Raw genomic sequence first — 9,145 nt, 5'->3', positions numbered from 1 at the left:
CTAAACCACTGGACCGCCCCCTGCAAAGTCCCAATGATCATCCATCCCTTTGTTCAAAGAAAAGTCTGGGATCACAGTAAAGGAGTGTGAGCAGGGTGGTTTTTGTCTAAAGAGGATGGAGGAGTTGCATGCATCATGATTGATGTATTTCACATTAGAACGGTTCAATCTTTCTGTATTATAAACAACATTGATACACAACCTTATTATACACTTGTCCATGTTTTGCACTTGTCCATTAACTTAGTTAGGATGAATTTCCAGAAGAGTAACTGTTGAATCAATGGGTAGAACATTTTTTAATTTTGCTACCTATCTTGTCTCATTTTTACCATTATATTTCCTTTGTTCTCTTAATATTTCAATTATTGAATGCTGAGAATATAATACTCCCTCCCTTCATGTGTATAAATATTTAAGAAATAAAAGTTTCACTTCTGTAATTAACTCACAAATATGGTTGAGTCTTACAACCTTGTGCTTTTCCTTTTTTTTTTTTCCTATGACACTGTTTTTGAAAGAATTTTAATATTATTTTGGGAAATATTCCTATTTCTAGATTTTTTTTTTTTGCTTCAGGAAAAGTTAAGACAGCTTGACTGCTGCTAGGGAGATTACAATTCAAGAAAGAAGGAAAGATAAAATTCAGGTGCTCTTTTTCACTTAATTTGGTAAATTTTGTGAAAGAATAATTAAAACAAAACAAAACAAAAAAAAACCAAACTGGTCTCAGCATGGTGGAACAGCTGACAAAGTTTGAAAAGTTGAGCCTGGCTGTTTTCTCAGGAAAGACTCTGCCCTGCCTGCCCAAGTGGCTGGTCTGAGGGATCCTGTCTCTGTGGCATCCCTGGTCACAGTTCAGGGAGGAGAGTTCTTCCCTGTGCTTTTCTTTATACTGTGTAGAGCTTCTCAGATTGAGAGGGCAGAGGAGCACCTGGGCATTTATGCAAAGTAGCGACTTCTGTGCCCCAACCTCTGAGAGAGTCTAACTAGTAGTTCCGGGGCCCAGGGATCTATTCGTTTAAAAAGTTCTTCAGATAACTGGCCCAGGTGCTTGATAAACCACACTTTGAGAAAAATTGCTTCAGGGACTTAATGGGTACTTTTGGGGTGAGAGGAAATGAAAATTAAAAGTTTTCTATTTAAAAAGAGTATGTTCTATTTTAAAAAATGATTATGCTACTCTTTGTTTTAGTAAGTCAGTTCTGGGTCTTATCAAGCAACTTTCTTAAAGAGTTGTATTGAACTCTGTCTCTCCAATACTTTGCAAACAAGAATGGCAATTGTGCTAAGTCAGTTTTGTCTGACTCTTTGTGACCCCATGGGACTGTAGCCCAGCTGGGTCCTCTGTCCATGGGATTCTTCAGGCTAGAATGCTGGAGTGAATTGCCATGCCCTGCTCCAAGAGATTTCCCCACCCCAGGAGCGATCCTGCATTGACAGATGGGTTCTTTACCACTGGCACCACCTGGGAAGCCTAAGAATGCAATTGGCCCTTGTTTTTTCCTATTATCCATCCTATTTAATTTATTCCTCTGTCTCATAGTCTTCCATTCTTGAATCCTCTGGTTATCCCTCTGGACCATGCCAGAATCCACTGAGGAGCTCTACAGTTTCTCCTGATCCTACTTTAGGAATTAGTATTTCGAAAGACTAGTCACAGGTCAAGGAGTATGTGGGGAGGTCATTTGGCTGTCTGCCAGGAAAGGACCCGGCTGATGTTATCTGGGCTAATTAGAGCCTGGCTCTTTGCCTTGAAGGTTGAGATATTTGATTTTGTCAACAAACAAGACTGGATTTGGACTGTGAGCAGGCAGATTCACTTTAACCAAAGTCACAGCCGGTGGTACACACAACAGCCTACCACATATTTGTTTACAGTTAGAAAGGAACTGGAATATTTGCACCCTAGTGCTTTGGGAAGTCCAATCATAACCAGAATTTGCTTCCTGGGTAAGAAATCAGAATAAAGGAGGTTCCAGACATAATTAGCTTTCTGGGTACCTTAAGGCTGGTGCATTCATTGCCGCAGCTGAGATGGCCTTGCTAATCTTGCTGCCTGGATAGCTTACGGAAGGATACATTTATTTTGTAGATTTGTTCATGCTATCAGTTGTTTTACTCTGACCAGAGAACTATCTTTTTCCTTCAAAATGACTTTGTGTGTGTTTCCCTCCTTCTTTGTTTTGTTCCTTTCCCTCTTTTTGTATATATTTACAGGTAATTTTTATTATCCTTTTCCCAAGTTATAGCTTAGAGTAGGATGTAAGTGAGGCAGTTTACAATTACTGGGTCAGGTGCTTCATGCTGCTGCTACTGCTGCTGCTGCTAAGTCGCTTCAGTCATGTCCGACTCTGTGCGACCCCACAGACGGCAGCTCACCAGGTTCCGCGGTCCCTGGGATTCTCCAGGCAAGCACACTGGAGTGGGTTGTCATTTCCTTCTCCAATGCATGAAAGTGAAAAGTGAAAGTGAAGTCACTGAGTCGTGTCCAACTCTCAGCGACCCCATGGACTGCAGCCTACCAGGCTCCTCTGTCCATGGGATTTTCCAGGCAAGAGTACTGGAGTGGGGTGCCATTGGCTTCTCCCAGGCGCTTCTAGTTGTGTCCTAATGTTTCTGCACTGCTCCCAGTTTCCTCCTGATGCTCATCTTGACATTGCAAACAGACTTTACTATTTGTATCTTGTTACAGAAGAAAACCTATTTTCTATAATTAGAGAGCTGTGTTGTCCAATATGGTAGCCACTAACCACACATGGTGGCTATTTAGATATATTTTAAAAATTGGGGGAATTCCCTAGTAGTTCAGTGGTTAGGACTCTGAGTTTTCACTGCTAAGGGCACAGGTTCAATCCCTGTTCAGGGAACTAAGATCTTGCAAGCCACATGGCACAGCCAAAAAAAAAAAAATCTGTTTCTTTGTTTCACCAGATACATTTCAAGTGCTCAAGGTTTAGATAGGGATTCCCTATTGGACAACACAGATATAGAACATATCCATCATGGCAGGAGGTTCTTATTCAACAGGAGGTACTGATCCACAGACTCCTACATTTAAGTGAGAGGATCCTTAAATATTTCATATGCCAAAGACAAAAAAAAAAAAAAGGGGGTGTTTTCTTAATTGTTTGGTTTGGTTTGGTTGAGGACTCAGTTGCTAATGAGATTTGGCAGTTTATAACTAAGTCCAGTGATACATAAAATTGAAGGGTGTGGGTCTTTCTGTCACTACCGTAACCTCCCACTTCTTCAGCCTCCCTGGTGCAGAGTAACAGAAACCTACTCTGACTAGCTCAAGTGAAAAAGGGGATTCAGTTCAAAGCTGCAGGATCATCCAAGGACAGAACAGCTCAGCCTGGAACCAAACTAGAACCTAAGACTTAGGTGTTATCAGCACTCCATCTGCTCCTCTCTTTGGATCTGCCTCATTTTGGTTTCTCTCTGTAGACCAGCTTACACTGCTCTTCTCCATGATACAGCAAGTGTGATCACCAATAACTCCTGAGATTATATTTCCTCCACTCAACAGGCCAGCTAGGCTGAGGCTAGACTCTTTCAGTGCTCATTCCAACCGTCTTTGGGAAAGTGTTAATTGGCCTAGCTTGGCTCAGGTGTCTATTCCTGGTCCAACTGGCTGTGACTGGGGGCAAGGTCAACTATAGCTACATGAAGCCTTGGTTCCATCGCCATGTGGTTTAGAGGGTGAGACAGGAGCCAGGACAAGACACAGAGCTTGGCAGCCAACCCCCTGGGAGGCTACTGCAAGTCTCGCTCTATTTTTTGGTGGCCCAAGACTCCCCTCTTTAGTCATTCACCTGAGCTTCCCTGAGAAAATAAAGAATGGAAACTTCACTGATTGGGGGTCAGATGCATTTATTTCTAACCCCTGCTCTGTTACTGATCAGCAAAGTGGTTTGGCACATGACCTAAACTCTGTCTCAATTTCTCTCTATTAAGGGCATTTTTTTTGGGTACAGATCTCAAAGGTAAGTAAGCACTGAGAGCTCTATAGTCCAGCACTACCTATAAACTAGACAATACTTCTCAACTTGCAGGTTTGAATTATAGCTTCCTTATAGCAACATTGGGCATTATTTATGACTCTTCTCACGTTTTTTTTGGAAACCCTCCCCTCCGCCACCCAGCACACACACACATTTGCAGCAAGTCAAACTTTGCTAAATTCGCTAAACACTCATGAAATTTCCATTAAGTATTTTGATGACAAAATACTTAATATATGTTACATTCATTTTCGAGTTTATTGAAACTTAAGCTGAAAATTCAAACATTTGTGGCATCATTTTTCTTTATTTTACCCTTTCCAGCTATTTCTTTTTGCTTTCTTCCTCTTACTTCCATTTCAACTGCACAGAGCCCAAGTTAAAACCTGAAGAAAAGAACTGCTATATTACATTCAGGAAGTTACTAGTTTTTAAACATCTGGTTCTCATCTTATTTAAAATGGGAATTGGAATCTTGTAGACCCAGTATTGATTTGGCAGTTAAGAGGAGAATGAAGTCCCAGGGAGGAAGTCTAGTCAGTGAGGGGGAAGGAACTTTGCACTGGCAGAAATAGTAGCATTAAACTAATAAGGGGAGTAAAGTGCAAGGGAGGAGGATTGGTAGGAAAAGATAAAAATGCTCTGAGAAAGCTAAAGAGCATCATCATCATAATCGTGACTAGTAGAAATCAATGAAAAGCTACAGGAAAAAATGAGATGGGAAAAAAATAGTCGCGATTCTTTTGTGAAACTGAAGAAACTTGTAGCATCTGACTTGCTGTTTAAAAATATTTCAAACAAATAATTGTTGATATTAAAAAAAAAATTTGTTGTTGTGGATCAAGGAAGCAGGAAGAAGCTTAACTAGTTTCTCTTTCCAACAGAAAAGAGCAGAAAGTATAAATAAAAACAGAAGCCTGTTGCTGTGCTTGATAAATATTTACTTTTCTTTCCCATACTTCATAAAAATAAAGTGAATTTACATTGAACATTTGCACTTCACCCTATCTTTTTTGCTTTCATGTTCTTCATAATTAATATTAGTATGACAAGTTTGTGAAAGTCGTTCAGTTGTGTCCAATTCTTTGTGACCCCATGGACTGTAGCCCATCAGCCTCCTCTGTCCATGGAATTCTCCAGGCAAGAATAATGGAGTGGGTTGCCATTGCCTTCTCAGCAACTGAACCCAGGTCTCTCACATTGCAGGCAGATTCTTTACCATCTGAGGCACCAGGAAGGCCTATTATTAATAGGCTGTATTAGTAGGTCCCTATCAATAGATTATCAAATGGAGACAAGAAGAAAACATTTGCCTCAAACCACTTATCAAATCAGAGTGCAGAACCAGCTGTCAAATTTATAACCTTTAAATACTTGGTTTATATTACTTGAGACATCTATAACCACTGAATTAGACATCTATAACCACTGAATCTAGACCACCCAGTACCAGTTAGTTTGCATCTAGTATCTGTGCTGCTTAATGGAAGTTGAGAATGTGTTAAGGCCACCATAGCCCCCTGTGTACCCCCATTCTTAGCCATTTGGAATTTTAACATGCACACAGGCACACACTCACACTGTGGTCTTGCTCAGCTCTTACTGACAGCCAACATGGTAGGAGGAGACCATGCAAAACCAGTGTAATAGATATTTACTAACCAATACTTAAACTTACTTTTCAGTGGGATGAAGTGATGAAGTGATAAAGACCATCTGTATGTGGGGATTACAATATTTATCACCAGGCTTCCCTGGTGGCTCAGTTGGTAAAGAGTCTGCCTGCAATGTTTTAAGATCTGGGTTCAATCCCTGGATTGGGAAGATCCCCTGGAGAAGGAAATGACAACCCACTCCAGTATTCTTGCTTGGAGAATTCCCTAGACGGAGAAGCCTGGCAGCTACAGTCTATGGTGGGGTCATAAAAAGTTGGACAGGACTGAGTGACTAACACTTCATTACCTCACCATGATTATTTTTTCTAGGGCCTATATTCTCTGTGTCCATTCAATCCTGTTTCTGAGATAAAGAACCATTATCATTTGTTTCAGGGCTTTTTATGTTATACAATCAATTTTACTGATAATTTCTGAAAATCCTTAAGTAGCCTGCAAAAACTGTAGTTTAGTGTGTACCTTCCCACCTGCATCAGATCTATGCAAAGGTACCCTGCTCAGTTTCACTTGGGTTCTAACCTGTACCTTTGAGGCCAAGGCCTTTGGGAATTCAAGGGAAAAGTGAATTTTAATTCAGTACATATTGTACTTTGATGAAAAAAAAAAAAAGCCTCAAAGCTTGATGGGTTCTAGGCACATGTGCCTGTCACTAATTTCTCAAACCATTGTACACAAAACTACAGGCACAAAAGGTCCTTCACTCAAAAAAACAGATTCCTGGGGAAAGCACATCAAAAAAACAGGGGAAGAGAATAAAATGTTTTGATTTTTCGAGTCTATTTACTGTCCAGTTGATTTTGCTGCTTAGGCCTTTGATCGCGCTACCAAGTAATTATTTATTTCTGTGGTTGATAAAATGCGTACTGTATATTTATTTATCATTAATTCCAGTTTGAAATCACTTTAAAAAAAGATCTGTCATTTTGGCTTCTAAAATTGGTTTCTTCTCGCTAGACACGAGCCAAGTGCCCAGGGCTGACCAGATTGCTCACTCTCAAGACTGTCCAGTCTTCCACACTAAGACCTTCAGCCGGGCCTTGTGACTATTCTCGAGGTTAGAAAACCTGTCCCCCAGTCTCGCAGATGCTGTTCTCCCCCCACTGGCTCTGCACAGAACATCATTATCTTTGCTAAGCTTCTGTCTCTATGGCAATAACAGATGGGAAGTGCTGCGGAATTATTCATGTTCTGGAAAGGAGGCAGTCAAGAAGGAGGGGAAGGTGCGGGGTGGGAGAGGGGGCACGACCTGGGAGCGCGGCGATGGGGGTGGGAGGAATGGAACTTGGGTGTGCAGGGAATGAGAGGCTTGTAAGCCTCGGGTAGGCCCGTTGGGAGCAAAAGAGGGAAAAAAAAAATCTACAAGCACAGGAGTATTCCCAGTCTGCTGGCTCCAAATGTGGATCCCATGAGTGACCTCGAAGCAGTAAAACCAGAAGAAATTGGACGAAAATGCGCAAAAAGGGGGGGTGGGGTGGGGGAAGGGGGACAAGCCGTCTTCTGAATTCGGTGCACTGAGATCTGCGGTACTATTTCAGTTCCTAATTTTGCGGTGGGGTGGAAAAAAGGGGTTTTTCTTGGTATTTCGAAATATGACGGAGCAGCTCGGCAGAGTTCAATATGCTAATCCTCCACAGCAGAACACCGACCAGGGAGACGACTCTCTTCGGCCCCGAGGGTCACAGCTGAAAGCGCTTCGGTCATCGCTTTCCTCGTCTCATCTGTTCGCCTCCAAAACAAAATCCCAAACTCCTCAGGAAACACTGTAGAAGCATGTAATTTCTAGCTCCCTTTTGGAACCGAGAGAGCAGTCTGGTGAGGGGGTGGGGGGAGGGAGGCTGAGAAGTAGAGACAAAAATGTTTTCTCTCGGTTTTGCCAGAACTTCTGCCAGCCCTCCAGCCCGGCCCGATGGCGGAGGAGGTCAGCCCAGGGAAGGCGTCTGGGCGGAGGCCGCCCAGGCAAGGCGGGGGCCGCCGGGGTGGGGCGGAGCGCAGCGCAGCGCCGGCAGCTGGCGGGGCGGCCCTCGGGCGGGAGGCCCCGCGGGGGCGGGGGGCAGCCCCCGCGCGCTGGGCCCACACGGGGGGCGCGGCTGGGCGGCCGCCACCCGGCTGCCTCCGGGGCGGGGCGGCCCAGCTGCGGCCCCGCGGGGGGAGGGTCGCCTGTGCCTGACCTCGGGCCGCGGCGCTCGGCCCGGCGGGCCTTGCCTCCGCCCTGCCGGCTGCTGGGGTCGCGCACAGTGCACCGCGCGGTCGCCCTGCCCCCCTCTCTCCGTGTCGCGCGGCGGCCGAGCGACCAGGGCGCCCCCGGGTCTGGCCCGTCTCCACGGAGCAGCGGGTGGGGCGGGGGCGGGGCGGTGGCGGCCCCAGACAGCCGGCTAGGCGACTCGAGGAAGGAAGGAGGGAGGGCGGCGGTGGGGGTGGGGCGGGGAGGGAACATCCTGTCTGCGCCGGGTGCACCGCAGACAGCGCCGCGCGCCAGCCGCCCAGACGGCGCACGGGGCCAGGAGTGCCGGGCGCGCGCCTGGGGGGAGGGGCGCGCGCGCCAGACGCCGGGCCAGGGGAGCCCTAGGGAGCCACTGTAGGGCAGACGGCGCGCGCGTCCCCGAGGGGCTAGGAGCCGCGAGGCGGCGGCGGCGGGCTGGCGCGCGCGGTGCCGCCGCTGGCTCAGTTCTCCTCGCCTCCCCTCCCCCTCGCCGCCCTCGCTCTCCCCCGGGCGGCCGGAGACGGCGGCGGCGTCTGCGGGAAGCCGTGTGTCTCCGCAGTGACGTGGGCGGGCCGAGGGCTCGGTGACGTCAGAGGGCTGTGTGTAGCGATGTGTGTGGGGTTCGGAGCGGCGCCGGCACAGCCAAGGGGAGCGGGCGAGCGGCGGCGGCGGCGGCGGCGGCGGCGGCGGGCACAGGTGCGGCCTCGGCTCGCGGGGCGGGGTGGGGGACGCGGCGGTAGGCTAGGGGCGCGCGGCTCCCGGGGTGCCCGACGGCGGCGCCGGGCGTCAAGGGGAGTTAACAAAGCTCGTCGGGCTTCCTAGGGTGCGGAGGCCGTAGTCGAGGGTCCGGATGCTGGGTCCCGGGTGGGGTCGGGGCCACGGGGGGGCGCGGGCCAGGTGTCCTACGGCGGATCATGCCTCGCTTATCCCGAGTGATGGGCGCGGGCAGGGGCCGGGTGCTGCACTTGACTGGACCCGTCGGGACCCCGAACCCTGGACGCCCGTCACTGTCCCCTTCCGATTCCCCCCGCCGCCCGTCTGCGCTCCGCGGGGATGCCCCGGGCTCGACCCGGTAGGTCGGCGCTCAGCGACTGGGAGGTCCCGGCTCGTTGCCCCTCCCGCCCGCTGACCCCTCTCTCCTCTGTCCGGGGCAGGCGAGGGGAGGTGCAGCCTTAGGGGTGCTCGGGTAACACCCGAGAACTTCCCGGGGAGAGGGTGCGCGGGGGATTTCCACAGTCCTGCCTGCGGCCCCCTGAGCGGGG

Source organism: Capricornis sumatraensis, chromosome 1, assembly GCF_032405125.1.
Source record: "Capricornis sumatraensis isolate serow.1 chromosome 1, serow.2, whole genome shotgun sequence".
NCBI lineage: Eukaryota > Metazoa > Chordata > Mammalia > Artiodactyla > Bovidae > Capricornis > Capricornis sumatraensis.
This window is presented reverse-complemented; position numbering follows the sequence as displayed.